The sequence below is a fragment of the Anticarsia gemmatalis genome, chromosome 4, assembly GCF_050436995.1.
Source record: "Anticarsia gemmatalis isolate Benzon Research Colony breed Stoneville strain chromosome 4, ilAntGemm2 primary, whole genome shotgun sequence".
NCBI classification, from domain to species: Eukaryota; Metazoa; Arthropoda; class Insecta; order Lepidoptera; family Erebidae; genus Anticarsia; species Anticarsia gemmatalis.
The window spans coordinates 12,502,892-12,516,138 of record NC_134748.1 but is presented as its reverse complement, the minus strand read 5'-3'; the positions used below and the strand labels follow the sequence as shown (position 1 = coordinate 12,516,138).

General features: G+C 34.5%; 1 protein-coding gene and 1 long non-coding RNA gene across 3 annotated transcripts in view; one reads left to right on the top strand and one right to left on the bottom strand.

Annotated features, from left to right (window-relative positions):
* osp (myosin phosphatase Rho interacting protein outspread) overlaps window positions 1–13,247 on the bottom strand; it is a 271,454-nt gene that overhangs the window by 238,058 nt on the left and 20,149 nt on the right. The gene's annotated exons all lie outside the window — the stretch shown is intronic.
* Window positions 9,456–11,894, top strand: LOC142987816 (uncharacterized). The gene is made up of 2 exons (XR_012960546.1): window positions 9,456–9,769; window positions 9,858–11,894. It is a non-coding gene; the product is annotated as an uncharacterized LOC142987816 (long non-coding RNA).

Genomic DNA, 13,247 nt, shown 5'->3' with positions numbered 1-13,247 from the left:
TCCCGAAAGAAGGCAAAGACCCTGAACTGCACTTGGCCAGCGTGGTGGACTGAAAAGCCTAACTCTGCCTCATTCGAAGAGCCGACCACTACCTAGCAGTGGTTAGTAAAACAAATATAGTCAGATTTCCATGTATAAATATTCAATAGTCATAACTTGTACCATCATTTCTAACATGTAAGCATTTCTATCGCATGATGTATGTATGTAAATGTGTTTATACGGAACTGACACAGTTTTCACGTCGCTGCCCACCCTATTAACGTTATATGTATTAAGATACGTCGGCCGAGTTAGCCGCCGGACTATGACGATGTATCGAACGATAAATAGAGCTTAAAGATGCGTGTGCAGTTAACGCTTCTCTACTTTATGATGTTGTTAGATTTTATTAACATTTATAATAAGTAAGAAATACGTGTCTATTGGATTTACGACTGAAAACATAAAAAGCTAAAGAGTATGGCATATCTATCATTCTACAGGCGAGTTTTAGACTTTTAAAATTGATCGAAGAAAATAGTTTGCGCTGAAAACGCTAGAGGCGCTGTTCAGCTTTTCAAACAAACGCAATTTGTCGATAACTATTATATGTAGTATATACTCAATAGTCCACTACTAAAGACTTAGAAGCCTCTGGTGGCATTACTGTCTTCAATAAATCGCATTAAAAGTAACTTAATTACTAAACACTTAAACAGCTAGAATAACAACTCAATCAAAACCTTTGAAAAGCTGGAAAATGATTAGTTGAATGCGCAATCTAGCGTGTTAATTAGAACTAATTATGAACAGTAAGTACTGTACATACTGTGCACTGTGATCAGAGCGGAACATTGCTCGGTATATTACTAATTATGAAGCAATGACTGATTGTATGTGCACTGAAGCTAGGAAAACAATAATGCCTGTCTGTTATAAAAGGTTTTTTTATTCGTCCCAGAGTCTAGTAGCGTGATTTTCTACCAGTATCGACAACCAGCTAGCTATCGAGAAATGTATGACAATCTGAACAGCGCCTCTAGCGGATGCCTTAGCAACTATTTTTGCAGTATATTTTAAATGTCTAACTCTGATAGACTTACTTAGATTTCATATTTCTTAAACTTAAAGACTACTGTTATTGCTGACAAATGTTATACGGTAAAACTATTTTTATCCTTTTTTTGTCGTGTGAAAACGGGACTGTTGCTATGAAAGGGTTAATATTTCGAAAATAACTTTAATTTTATATTCTGTAAAAACGAGATCTTTTGAAATATAATCATTATGTATTATGCATATATTTACTTTTTCGTTTTGTGCTACCGTAATTATAGGGATCATATGTTGGTAAATTTAATACGAAAGTCATTTTATTAAAACTGGTACGTAAAGTTTTAAAGGTGGGAGTTAAAAATGGTTTTATTTAAGACAAACCACTATCGCGCAGCCATCGAGATATATACATAAAATAATAATATGGAGTATCTAATTACAAATTACAAATGACAATAAAAGATACAAAGCGAAGATATACATTTAGGGCTCATTTCAGCATTGCGCTACAGAGCATATTAAGTTTTTAGTTATGGGAAGGTAATAATAGTACTTACTAAATTAAAGATGGTCACGCAACTATTTTCGCAAAATGAGTAACTAAAAAAATATTTTAATACATAAGGTAACAAAATACTATAAATATTCTTCCATTCTGCAATAGACTTTCGCAATTTACAAAATCAATCAATCATTTTGTAAGATGAGTAAAAATACTGCATTTATCTACATAACACGTGAAACAAAGAAAACAAACATAAACCCAGTTGTTTTTAGGTAATATAAACAGTCAGTTAATAATACAACGGACAGACGGTGGCCTGATTCTAAGCATTTATTTTGATCAATTTCTTTGAACACGCCTGATTCATTGCGAAAATAAACACACATTTTTTGTTTAAGATTACTCATGTTACTTCATGTATTGGTATATTGTGAAAGAACTCGATAATGTGCTGCATATTTGGTCGAAGAAAGTAAGAATAGTTGGAAACTTTAGCCACTTGACAGCCACAAAACTTGCAGATCTGCGTATACAAAAACAGAAATAAGGTGCTCTCATACATCTGGCGACGTCGACGCACCTGCGTAACATTCGGCGCCGAACGTTCTGCTTAACACTCGCGCTATGTTATTTCAGTCAAATTAGCTGGAATTGCGTCAAATTCCATAGTAGCGCCGAATATTCAGCGCTGAAGGCGCGTCTAGTGTGTCATTACACTAAGATTAACTTTTCTATGTCAACTGAATAGTAAAGATCTGTTTGTAAGATCATGTAAAGTCATATTTTAACTTCATCCATTACCACCAATTGATACATCTATCACAATTTTCCTGTCAATATTTAAAATAGATACCCTAACGTTGATAGATATTTTAAAATATCCATTTTCATTAAACCAATGTTCATAAAATCAAGTTTGAGTGCAGTAATTGGAGTTATGTAACAGATGTCGCATGGATATAAATAGAAGTACTCCATCAGGCCTGATTGAAGACCATGACTCATGGGCGAGGTAAGAGTATCATCTTAATAGATAGTTCAGTAGCGCGATTTCCTATGCTTGATAGCTATCGATTAGTTGTAGAGAGAAGAAATTTCTTTTTGGCGAGTCAAATACTTGATTAAACAGTGATACGACAATACAATGAATATCACACTAATTTACTTTTTATAAAAAGTTTGCCAAAAAAAAAAAATAAGACTTCCTTTGGCTTTGTTACGCTAGCATTTTTTTCTTTATTAGAATGCTGTTTCATTTTACCAAAAATATCACAAAATACATTTAAAAATACGAACTGTAAAAAAATTCCAATCTTTTCCCCTCACTATCTGTCAAAGACCATATTTCTGCAAAGATTGACACAAACCAGTCGGATCCACGCGAAGTTTGTGGCCGGCCTTATCTTTAGCCATATGGCTGCATTCGCAATACGGTTATTCTAGGAAACCGTAACATATGGACTACCGGGAATCGTAAAAAACGACCTATTTGATGATTGAGCTAGTTATAGGATTAGACGTACGATTCAAACGTTAAGTCAGGTTACGGAAAGATTTATGACGCAGAGTTATTGAATTATTACTTATTCCTTCAAATTATAGAGAAGACGCCATCTTGGAATTTTGATTTGACAGCATGCGTTTAAAAACAAATGCATTACACGTAGCGCGTTTTAAATGTAGAATAACAGAACAATATTTTTTTTAAGGCCGGCAATAAAATACACTTCCCTCAAATTCATTCTAAATCTTTATGAATAGTTTTGTTAAAGTTGTCCTTTTAATTTTATAGTCCAAATACTTTTTGAACTTCCCATGATTCTCCCATTCATATCTGAAATTCCCTTCCTATACCGATTGAATACCCAGACAATCATCGGAAAATAAAGCAATCGAGTTAAGTAATCCAGACGCAAATATCTCGCAGGGGAGACAGAGAGGGATAACAAAACTGTGATGCAGACTGCCAGTATCGATCAGTCTGTAATAGTGCACCCAGACAGACATATAGATGGAGTAGATAGATGTATAGAAGTAGCGCGCTTGTGGAAAATTTCGTTTGAAACTGCAGTTTGAAGTTGCACGTTCAAGAGGATGAAAATTTTTATAATGATTTTTCGAGGTTATGAGAAAATGTCATGTGTGATTAATGGAAAAACTTTAAAAACTGTTTAAGCAATTGTCCATAATGGAAGACTAATTTTATTGATATAACACAACAGATTTTTTACACTCTTACATTATATTAGAATGTGTAGCGTTTCTGCTAGTGATAAAGGTTGTCTAAACCCAACGTAGGTATTTTAAGTTTCTAGACGTATTTTTTACATTAAACTTTTATAGTCCGCTCGTATAAAACCTCGAGCCTTGAACAAAATACCTGTACTATGCAGTCCGTTTTAATAGCCTTGTGAATTTCCTGCAAATAAATCTCACTGCATTCGAATTCAATCAACAAACGTCATTTCGTACAGTTACTAAAACAGTTACAACAGGACTAAAGAAATCTATTACTTCAAACAATTGAAAGAAAAAAATAAAAAAGCTAATCGAGTTCCTGAACGGATCAATCTTCTTTTTTAAAAAAAGTTTAGACAAACGGTAGCCATACTACATATTACTATGAAAATACTGTTACTTTTATAAGCAATAAATTGAATATGGAACAATAAATTACAATGATATGCATCTCAAAATGGCTGAACGGACGCATGATTTAAATGAGTAGTCTCTTGATTAATGTGTGAGTTTATTAATTAATTATATGTTATCTTGATATTTTCTTATTGGGTGAGGAGTTTTAAGAGTATCGTCGAGACATCTACGTAGATCTTTAGCAAATTGCAAGAGTAAATTTATTCTGCACACAGGATTTTGTTTTTTTATCTTACGTCTTGGCTAGGTTTTCATTTTATTGCGATCCATAAAAGTTAATCCGGCAAAGTGCGACTCGGACTCACGCGCCAAGGGTTCCGTACCAAAAAAATACGAAAAAGCACGTTCATTGTGGGGGGACCTCCTTAATATATTATTTTTCAAAATTTAATAAATCATCATTTGTGAAAATTACAATACAGTTTCCTAGCTATTACGGTTTATGAGATAGCCTGGCCTCAGCCTGGTGACAGGCGGACATACAGACGCTTAGTAATAGAATTCTGTTTTTATTTGGGTACGGAACCCTAAAAATACAAGTATCTATACTAATATTATAAAGCTGAAGAGTTTGTTTGTTTGTTTGATTGTTTGTTTGTTTGTTTGAACGCGCTAATCTCGGGAACTACTGGTCCGATTTGAAAAATTGTTTCAGTGTTAGATAGTCCATTTATCGAGGAAGGTTATAGGCTATATATCATCACGCTACCATCAATAGGATCAGAGTACCAGTGAAAAATGTTACAAAAACGGGGAAAATTTTGACCCATTCTCTCTTATGTGACGCAAGCGAAGTTGCGCGGGTCAGCTAGTAGTTTAATAAAATGTTTAAAAAGACGCTGCAAGTGCACAACAAAATTGGCCAACACGTTGTCCCGCCATAAAATCACAAGTACTAAGAATCGTTTTACAATAAAGTCAGGTGATGACATAAAATGAAAGGTCAACGCATTCGCAGTTTTATTAGATCGAGCAGTTCAAGTGAATAGGTTCCTCGTTCTTGTGACAGTCTATATGTTGAGCCTATTCGCTAACCTTTGCCTGAAAGGTTAATGACTATCGCTTCAGAAACAAAAGTTTTAAAATAAAAGGGCTTCATAAAATTATTGAACTTTATTTTATTCCCGTGAAGTATTAGTCACGAAAACAATTTTTTATATTAGTCTTTTAAAAATTACATTGTATATCTATACTAATATAATAAAGCTGAAGAGTTTGTTTGTTTGTTTGATTGTTTGTTTGTTTGTTTGTTTGTTTGAACGCGCTAATCTCAGGAACTACTGGTCTGATTTGAAAAATTCTTTCAGTGTTAGTTAGCCCATTTATCGAGGAAGGCTATAGGCTATATAACATCACGCTACAACCAATAGGAGCAGAGTATCGGTAAAAAATGTCATTTAAACGGGGAAAATTATGACCCATTCTCTCTTATGTGACGCAAGCGAAGTTGCGCGGGTCAGCTAGTCCTTAATAAATATGAAATGCAATTATGTTGTTTCCGTTACCAAGATGTAACTTACTATTAAGGTAGGTACCTACTCGTAATTATATTTTTCTTCTCACTTAAAGAGCTTTACAATACAATGCACTTTGTCAGCATAAGTCAAATATAAATAATATATTATTTAAAAAGAACTGTCAACATACAAGTTAAACCACACAGCCGCGCCCATATTTTGCACTGGCAATACCAAAAATAAACGGTAATGAGGAAGTGTTTAAACACCTAAACGTAAGCGAACGTTTGAACGAAACGGGACATGAACCCACTTCTCTTCGCATCGACACTTCCTTGAGTGATGGCTTGCGTAATGGAGATAAGCTTTTACGATTTGACTAATCGTGTAAGAAGTTTCAAACACGATGTAGTAATATGGTTTTATTCGATGAGAATTCGTTGCAAAATTTCGACCTGAGATTTTATGATAAAAAAGATGTATTAGTAAATTTTTGCGTCACTTAAAATCAAAATATTGAACTTTAAAATGTGTGCCAGTCCATAATCTATGTTCAAACTCGTCTAGACAGACGCCATGCCAACAAATCCTTATTCAAAGCAAACAAGCATACAAAATTATTGAAGCAGTAAGTCACAAAAACGAAACAATTTAAACAACCCTAGGATTCTGCAAGGCTGACAAAAGCTCGAACTGGCACGTGTGCACGACTTATTTCGGTAAGCAGGTCGGCGGGGTCAACGGCCGGCGCGTCGCGACGTCTAATAATAAAGATGCGCAAGCGCAGTCGCAGGTGCAGCGCGCGCCTTGAGGGTGGCAGCGGGGGGCGGGAGGGGCGGAGGGGTGCAACGCCGACGCAGATTGATGGCTCAGATGGAAATAGATGACAAAAATTCTAACTTAAGGTTTTCTTTGATGTCTACCGGAATCACATGTCGTGTTTTATTGACACTATGACATTGACTGTAAATAAATATTTTTCGGTATATTTTGTCGGTTGAATTCCAGTTTCCTAATGCAATAAATTGCCAAAAAAATTCTATTGCCCTGAATTGTTACTTTTTTATATACTGGCAACAGTAACACCCATGGACAACATTCTAAATATAAACTGCATATGTGTACGCGGAACTTGAAATTTTCCAAGAAATAGCGGTTTACATTATCAATATTAATTTGATTTGTTTTCTGCCACAGCATGTATGAACATATTACTAAATACCAAGAAAAACGGTATCTCTAAACTATATCAGTTAAATACAAAATAAAACTGTTCTATTTATGTAAATAGTCCGACAGATTGCAAACTGCGATATCGAAAATATTGGTATGTATTTTCAAACGAAGCGTTTTAATAAAAATAGTATTATAATGAGAATAAACACTGGTAAATGATAACGATACAAATATTTAAAGATGTCGATGTTTTCTTGAATATACTGGGATGTACGTATTAAGTGTATTAGGTTTGTTGTGCAGTGGAGAAGCGAAGCGAAGGATATGTCAGCAGTTTTTATCGCTGTAACAAAATTAGTCAGATTTATTTTAAAAGAGTAGAGAAATAATCAACAATGATTCTGGATACATATACATACATAAATATACATACATATTCATAACAGCCTTCCTCCCATACGGGTAAACAGAAACCAGATAACGTCTCTTGGAACTATCTTTACAAACTTTACTTGCTTCATTCACATCAAATATAAAACAATTAAATTTAACTATGTATGTACTGCATACATATCGATATTTTGCATAACTACTTATCGATGCCAAAAGGACTAAGGGTATTAAATGATTTTAAACTGAAAAAGAAATATCAGCTTTTATCGAATAAAATTAACTTCACCGTTTTAATCCGCCCACACACGTGAAATTTTGAATAAAAACAGTAAACGTTATCAGTTTCATACTAATTAAATAAATATTCATAAGAGTTTCTCATTTCAACATTTTTGTTTACGTTTTGTTTAAAAGGCGACATATTGAGGCTTTCAAATCAAGTTGATGCACTGGGTTTCCAAAATTTTGTTATTCCATTAATGATAATCACGTGCAAAATAAGTGATTCATAGATACCTCTAGATACCATATAGTATCAATAATATTGCTTTTTCGCCATGGATATGTAAAGCGCAGGCCAGCCAGATAGGGAGGGAGGATGTAGATGATTCTAGAAACTTTCTAACAAAATATGTTGCAGCCCTTGTGAATTTGTGATAGGTACATAACATAAAGAATGGCGCAAACAAGACTTTTTTTAAAACAGATCTTGAATGTAGAAAATATCTATATGACTTGCATATAACGTTGTTTGTTGCGGTGCTACACCAATTATACTTAAGTAGATACTATTCCCCTTAAAAGTTCTTGAATGATTATGACTACTATGGTTCTAATTTTACTCTGGCAAAAGTTTGTAAAAGAAAGCATCCGTATAGTACCTCGATTCTCTACCACTATCGACTCCCGACAACCAGCTAGCTATCGACATTTGACATTTAGAATGTACTGCCAAAATGTTTCCTACGACACCCGTCAGAGGCGCTGATTAGATTTCCATACAAAATTTCTCGATGACAGTTTGGTTGTCGGTAGTCGATAGTAGTAGAAAATCGAGGCACAGTAGTAAGAATATAGCTTAGCTTGCAATAAACACAGTCTTTACCTTCAAGTCGGTCGCAAACCTTGCTAATACCCCGTATCATAAGCGAGATAGTGATATAAACTGGATAATTAAAACAGAGTATTGATGCGTATGCGATTGTAAACCGGTGGCTACACTTTTAATTATGTCGGCTTTTATGTATACAGGGTGATGTTTGTTGGGGAATTTCAGTTTTAGCTCGATTTTTTATGATAGCTGTAAATATATGGAAGTTTTTGCTTTTTTAAGGATGTTTACATGTAGTATTATATGAAAGGAGATAGGCAAGTATGGGCCTGAAGGTTACAGGATGGGAATTATGCCTAAAATTCATTAAATATTTTCTAGGAATTTGTGGTAAAATATCAGTAATCAATTCTATGGGATATGAAATGCAACAGTAACTAAGCAGTAAACGATACTGTTATCAATGGATGTCATAATAAGCGTATCCATTACAGCAAAGAAAATGTTGCCACTCACAAAAACGATTTTTTATCGATTCGATCGATCAATGTCCAATCACCTTTTTTTATCTTTGAATTTCTGTACGCAGAAACCGTATAAAATAAAGATTTTTTTTTCAATAACGTGCTAAAGTATTGTGTAATTATTTTATTTGTTATTTCAATTAAATGATTTTCTTATTTTAGAATCATTGTTATTAATCGATTATATAATCGATCGTGCACTAGAATCAACTGGCAAGGATTATAAACTTAAAAAAAAAGTCAACTATGTCAACATTCGGTTCGCATTGCGGTTTCGAGTTTTTGTGTTGTGATGTGAATTATTTCGTGTGATTTCCTAATTATTTTATCGACACTCGCTACGATTACGGACTCTGCCAATTGCTGCTATCACGAAAGACCTGCACCTGCACAACGGATATTGATTACCTGCCTCAGCGATAAACTACTCATACTACATTGTGTTCGATTGGACGTTATACGAGATGAGCACACTAAACTGTGTAAACTGTGGCATCAGTTTTGCCCGTAGCAACGCTATTGGCATGCATTTGTTGCAAGATGAAGCAATACTTGCACTTGTTCAACAGTGGACGGCTCCTCTTACGGTCAGTATTCCGTAGACTAGTGTTACAAGCCATTTAATTACTTCAGTCTTTCATAGGAAAGTGCTTATATCAACATCGATTTATTTCTATTCAGTTTTTTACGTTATGTGAAGATTCAAACTGTGTTATGTTAACATTTGGTTTAACTGAAGACTTATTTTCAGGTTAACCATTCTGATCATCTATGTGGAGCATGCTGGAATCTTGCAAACGATTCTCTGGGAATTGAGAATTGTGCAGCTGCCTCTAATATAGGCCATCAACGTGTATGCATTTATTGTGGACGTTCTGTATTGCGTACACGGTCTCATTTGCTGAAAACTGGCTCTGAACGGGAACAGAGAATTCATAATGTAATAGCAGAATGGATACTACCCCGTAGAGTAAGTATTTTTATGATAATTGAAAAGTATAAATCTTAATGGATGGGTTTTAGCAAGGTTATCTTAACTGAATTTTTTTTTTTTATAGATTGGTAGTCGAATGACACATCTATGTCATTCTTGCTGGGTGAGAGCTGACAGAGCTGCTCCACACTTTATGTCAAGACCGTCGACATCTTCAGCACCGTCGACATCTTCAGCACCATCGACATCTTCAGCACCGTCGACATCTTCAGCACCGTCGACATCTTCAGCACCGTCGACATCTTCACCACCACAGATCCAAGCTGAACCTGCTCCTACTCCCCCTGAACAGTTTAGGTCCAGTGAAAGAATCACACTACCTAATTTTATAAGATCTGTAGGAACAGAATCTCACTGTTTTGTTCCAGGATGTGAGAGGCGAGAAAGAAATCGAGTTCCGATCAGTGTAAGGCAATATTTATTGAATTCATATAATTATTATGTGCCAATAAATAATAGAGTATGTGATTATCACTTAAACCCAGAAACATGGGATTTCATAAACAGCATACTTGATAATTATGTTAATGTCTTCACTGCTGTTCATATAGAGGATATGTTACAACTAAAAGAGACACACTCATCCAGTGATTTTAATAATTTGTTCAACATGCTTGATGTATCATTCCGCCATTGGTTTGGATTATCTAAAGATCAATTTAATTCCATATTAAATGAGGTTCCACAGTTCAATGAACTGAAAAAAGGGCCAATTGCATTAGCAATATATTTAATGAAGCTTAGAACGGGGGACTCTAATGAGAGAATATCTATATTATTCAATATGCCTCGGAGAACTTTAGAAAGTTATTTAGGTAAAGCACGGGATTTGCTTTACAATTATTTTGTCCCCTACCATATTGGTTTAAACCATATTAATAGACAACAAATAATTAATAGAACATTATTGATACCTAAGGGACTCTTTGGTTATCACGAAGGAGAAGAAAAGCCCGTTTTAATTATTGATGGTACTTATTGCTATGTACAGAAAAGTTCCAATTATTTGTATCAGAAAAGAACATATAGTTTACACAAGTATCAAAACTTGGTAAAACCCTTTTTAATAGTATGTGCAGATGGTTACATTGTCGATGTTCTGGGCCCTTATCCAGCCACTACTTCAGATGCAGACATTATGAAGAATGAATTTAACAATGAAAATTCAATGTTGCGGCAGTACTTTCAGGCTGGCGACGCCTTTATACTGGATAGGGGCTTCAGAGATGCCTTGCCCTTATTAAGTGAATGCAGTTACAGAACCTATGTCCCCGCTACGCTACAGGCAGGTGAATGGCAGTTATCAACTTTAGAGGCAAATAAAACAAGGGCAGTCACTATATGTAGATGGGTTGTAGAAGTAGTAAATGGTAGGTTTAAAAGGGACTTTAAATTATTCAGACAAGATTTTTTTAATACAGCGTCTAAACATTTAATGGTAGACTTTGAAGTGGCTGCCGGCTTAATAAATGCCTTTCACCCACCCATTACAAACCGTATAGATGCTGCAGAGATTTTAGAAATTATAAATGAAAAAATGAATACAGAAAATCATTTAGGTAATTATGTGATTTCCAATAATTTAAACAGGCGCAGGGCTAACTTTTTGAGAATTGAAGTTGAAGATAACAGTTTAGTTAATTTCCCTCGGCTTACAAGTAGCGAAATGCAGTTGATTTCATTAGGTTCTTATCAAATTAAACAGGCGAGGTCCTATTATGGCGAACATATTAGAAATGATGGCAGATATATTATTGAAGTGTGCCGTGACACAGACAGCGACCTACATAATGCACTGTCGGCATCAAGCACATCATGGCTTTTAAGAGGCCGAATTAAGTCAAGGCATATTTCAAGTAAAACTTACTTTACCTATATTTTAGTCGACAGTGCTCTCATTGGTAGGCAGGCAATCATAGGATATTATTGTAACTGTTTAGTAGGAAATAGAACTGTAGGTTGCTGTTGTCACACAATGTCAATAATATGGTACCTTAGTTGGGCAAGGTATCAACCAGATTTAGTACCACCCGCACAATTTTTAGATAATATATTAATTGTATATGATGATGATGATGATGAATAAATGTTTATCACAATATTTTTTATTTTATTTTATAAACAACATAATAATACAATACCAAAACTCCCTTCCTACTATTTTACAAGATAAAAGATTCATGAATTCGCTTAACCTGACATAACCTAACTTTTTGTTACGTCCCCATCAATATTTCGACTTTCCCATTGAATAGCTATATAATTTTAACGCACATGAAACCTGCATACATCGACCTACAAATTATCCAAATATCATCCATGTAACAGTCAGGCCCAAGATTGTATGAAAGTTTGCCATCTCCTTTACATTGTTAATGACGAATACTCGTCTTATTTTCATCTTTGGGCTTTATGCTGTAGAAAGCTGCAAAATGTAATTAGGTTAGATGTTTATAAAATATAAACATAACTTTACAATTTAAGTAGATATTGGGTTTTCTTAAAAAATATTGACGTAAGGACTAACTACACAGATATAAGTAACACAATTTATTATTCTTATAATATGAACTCTCTCCTGGTATAAACAATAAAATGGTGATCTTTGTAATAACCAGTACATCATACAGAGTATCTTGTCATGATAACCACATTTAGTAGAATCGATAATCGACACTACCTTTACAACTCGATAATCGACTAACCCGCTAGTGATGCGACTAGTACTAATGTGACCACTATCGACCATCTTAATTAAGCCTATTAGTTTTTATGTATTCTCACTAATTGTGCTGTTACCGACATGTTCCTTTTTACAACTTACAAAATAAAGCCATATTTACGATACCTTGTTCACTTAGTATCCACTATTAAGAAAACGCGATGCCATTACCACTTATTAACTCTTGTATAACCAATAATTAAGTTGATAAAAGAAATACCGAGAATATATTCCACATTTATTGCATTAGAATGTAAAACGAGAGTGTTTTATTACTTGTCTAATAATCGACTAAACAGATCGCCAATCGACTATTTATTACTAAGCGCAAGGGCGTAACCTCTATTGGTAATAAAACTTTACTTTCTTTCCACTATTATTATTATTATTCAAATTGAGTAATCCCAGAATTCGGTTCCACTTGTACCGTCTGTCCATCACTTTATATTATTACATCGTTAAATTTCAAGTTTTCATATAAATGTTAAACATTCGCCCACACCAAACAACTTTCTAAACGCGGTTATAGTAAGACACACGGTTAATTAGTCGATTAGTGAGTCGACTATTGGGCACATGTTAGTCGATTCTGAGTCTAGGCTTCCTAATAAGGTGTTTTATGACTTGTTTTGCTTGGTACGACTTACAGTGCCTTTAAAGGGCTAATAGATTTAGTTACACAATAATGAAACGAAGGACAGTGGTCTGAGGCGGCAATAAACCACATGGCAG